We start from the raw sequence: 3997 nt of genomic DNA on the forward strand, positions 1-3997 counted from the left end.
AGTAACTGTGAGTTAATTATGTGGGAACGAACAGCTGGATAAGCGTCAGTATATGATGTTGGAATAAGATGTGTTAGGGCCATTTTCTCCAGCCATTGTGCCAGCGCAACATGCCAGCAATAATATTATTTAAGGAGGGGTCAACAAATGTACCTGCCAACCAGTTACTGCCACTACAGAAATACTCCACACTTAAGGACCAGCATTTCTTAAAGGAAGTTTGGTTTACACACTTCCACAGTGTGATAGTTAGTCACTTCAATTCGGGACAATGTAGGTCTTCTTCAGAACATGCAGTTAGCCTATATTACATGTTAAAATATGGCTCACGAATATATTTCATTTTGCTCTCAATACCAAACTGTGAACCAGAGCACCAGCACAAAATCCAGAATAGTTTTCTTCTACTTTCATCACCACTCCCTGGTTTATCTCTCCCAGCAATATTGGCAACTTCAAGGACACACTGTGTGCACCTAGGACAGACTCTGTGCTATCAATAAAGTGTGAAAGATTTCGTGGCGTGTCGCACTGACCAGGACTAAGTCAGTCAGTCACGCTTGTGAGCTTCACAGCTCGACGCCGCAGAGACGCCGCTTACCTAATCAGCAACACTGGCTCCATTACTAAAGATTTATTACTCATCCTGCCACTAATCACATGCTCATGTCTCATCTGACAGGATGCAAGTGGCTCTATTGTGTCGACTGACAGTGTGAGCACAAAAAAGCATGACAAAAGTACATCAACAACTTGTTTAGCTTGTGCCACTAAATAAGTAGTATCATTGCTTTTTCAAATTAGCATGTCTCTAGTTGTTAGGAAAAGAAAACACTGCCCCCGCCTGTAGGAAAAGCAGCCTACCAGCTGTTACTGTTGTTAAAATAAGGGTTATGGCTCCATCTAGTGGCAAGTCTTCACAGGACAGAAGTGAGAAATTACTTGCTCCTGTAGAATTTACCCCATGCTACTTCTTAAAAACTCCAAATATAGGAAAGGGTAATGCTCCTCTCACATCCTGCTGTGTTCAGGAATGTTCTTTTGAAATTAGCTCTTCCGTGTTCATAATAAATGTGTCAACAGTCGTGTTTTAAACTTCACCTTCACCTAGACCAGTGGTTCTTAACCTTGTTGGTACCGAACCCCACAAGTTTCATATGCTCATTCACCAAACCCTTCTTTAGTAAAAAATAAAATATGATTTTTTTACTGGTGCACAAAATGAACCGTGCATTAACATCACCTTGTTCAAATAACAAAACCAACACAGTGCATGAACTCACAACAACTTACCTCAGTGTGACTTCTGCTGTTGCCTTTAAGAGACCAGTTCAGATATGCGTGGCTTCACCTTGGCAAGTGCCAGTCTCATGTCATTTTCACAGCAAAGTCTGTTCCTTTTCTTAGTTTTTATGTGTTGTAACAAATGGTATAAAAAATTCCAGGGCGGAGGCTCCACCGAACCCCTGAGACCGACTCACCGAACCCCTAGGGTTCGATTGAACCCTGACCCAAGAACCACTGACCTAGACATTCAGCTCCTGGGTGCTAATGTTGGTTTCCATCAAAATATCAATGCATCCAACCTAAATTTATGATAGTCTCAACAATATATTGTTGGGATATCTTGGGTATAGATTTAGGGAAGTAAAAAAGAACCTGAAAGTCAACCTTTCAGGGTTTGGAGGTACAGTATTTAACCAGAATCAGGCTGCATTCATTTTGCATTGCACTGTATGTGTGTTTCCGGAGTAAACATCTGGTGGCAGTTTGCATTTTTATTCTGGTTCACAAGAACTGAGACTTGTCATCTGGTGTTTCAGACCAAGCCTCACTCAGGTAGTAAGCAATGCAGTTTTTATATTTCAGATGTTATTAAACAGAAAAATAAAGTGATGATTTCCTTAAAATCCCCATGAAACAGGAAGCAGAGTGCTGTTTGCTTCCTCGGTTTACATGTTTCCTGTAAAAACAGTCAGATAGGGTGGGTCTTGTCGCAAATATTAATTGGCCTTACAGTATGCACTGCAGCTAGCGCTATACACTAGTGTTAGTATCAATTGTTTCAGTGAACACAGTTGGACCTGGACATTCATTCTTGCTGCGTTTGTCTCCAGGCATCCCTGGGCTGAGTCAGTTTGTTTAGTTACCCGCATGACCAAGCTAACAACAGACAGCAGGTTGCTGTCCATCAGGAAACTTTGTAAATCAGAGTTGAAGTATCAAACAGGAAGCACTCTGCTCTGGCGGCGTCATAAGAGAGAAAGCGCTTCATTGGACGAAAAATGTGTATATGCCCCCGAGTACAGGATGAGTCATCAACAACTTTTTATGGTTCATCAGGACCTGACAAACTCTAAAATACCATGAAGGATATCTGAAAATACTAAAAACATCACTTTTTGTCATTGTTGGTCCAGATACTGAAGTAAAGGTAACAGTTAAACATAAAAACACTTAAACATCAATTCTGACTTCATCTTTAAATATGAAACAATTATGAGTCATGAACACTGAATGGAAAGATGAGCCAGCATTTTAAAATAATTTTTTTCATTTTCACCTCTGACTCAGCACACTGACTGTTTGGCTTGGAACACTTGCTATAGACCTAATAGTGCTGAATAGATGTCTGGAAGAGGTGACACTTAGTCTTAGTCTAAGTTTTGGCTGTTTGTTTGGTTTAGTTGTCATTATTTTTCTTAAAAACATTAATATAACTTATATATAATTTAACTTTACGGTAATAAATTCCACACAGTATGTGCACACAGCTCTCTTATGCAAAAGAAACTGAAATACAGAAATATTTTACCAATTGTTAAATGGTAAATTAAAAGTTCAGTTATTTGCTATATACTTTTAGTTCTGAGAAACAGACATGGGTTTATTATATAAATAAATTACAGGCTACTTTTCCTAAGGGCATTAAGTCATCTGTTTGAAAAATGTACATATTGCATATTACATATTGCATGAACGTTAAATGATTCAACGTAAGGAGCGGAGGTTAAATGTCACCGGCCTCTATTGGCGGGTCGTAGGAACTACAACAGCCTCAGAGCTGTGTATGTTTACAAATTCATCATTATAAACTATGAATTCTCTAAGTCCAAACACCAGACCTTCAAACTTTTACTCATTTTAAATTGTGACCTGTTGGTTCAAATACAAAATATGAAGGTAGCTGTAGTTTGTGTAAAGGTTCTACAGATAAAGTGTGCTGTGTTGGCATCACTGTCTGAAAATATGAATAAGATGCAGAGCTGTGTCTGTCTCATGGTTTAGCTCTTGATTGAAGAGCGAGGTAGGACTAGTCAGGCATTTGCCTTGCAGTCAACACTCAGGGATTAATAAGATCTATAACATATGAGAATGAATATTTTTGGATGTTATTATTCATCAAATGGAGGTCACTGAAACACACTTGAGTCCAGTTTTGATTAATAAATTATTATATATTATTAAAAATGAATCATTTTTTTGAGGCTTAAACAGAAACATGAGGTCACATCTTCATACCTCTAAACTGATCAAATATATTTCCTGAAAAAAATGTGTGCTACAGTCAGAGCATCTGAGTGTGCATAAACTCTGTAGATTTGTCGCCACCAAGTGAAATTTCTCTGCCAACATTGCAACAATCCAAACGTGTTCGTAATCATTTTTTTTTTTTTTTTAAATAAAAGAACCTGCATGATTTCATGCATGATGCACATGTTGACACATCTCGCACCGAACACCGAAACATGCACACAGTGCACCGTGCGTGCGAGGGGGCAACCCCGTCTCATCCTCCATCTGATGCCTGATGGTAGCAGCAGGCAGTCCCGTGAAACATTTGCGTGGGAGTTCCCTTCACCGCCATGTCAGAATACTGCACATCTCTCTCTCTCTCTCTCTCTCTCTCTCTCTCTCTCTCTCTCCGTGCAACCCCAACCACCCCCCCTCCACACACACACACACACACACACACACACACACACTCACACACACA

This window comes from Larimichthys crocea, chromosome XXII (genome assembly GCF_000972845.2).
Source record: "Larimichthys crocea isolate SSNF chromosome XXII, L_crocea_2.0, whole genome shotgun sequence".
In the NCBI taxonomy this organism is placed as follows: domain Eukaryota; kingdom Metazoa; phylum Chordata; class Actinopteri; family Sciaenidae; genus Larimichthys; species Larimichthys crocea.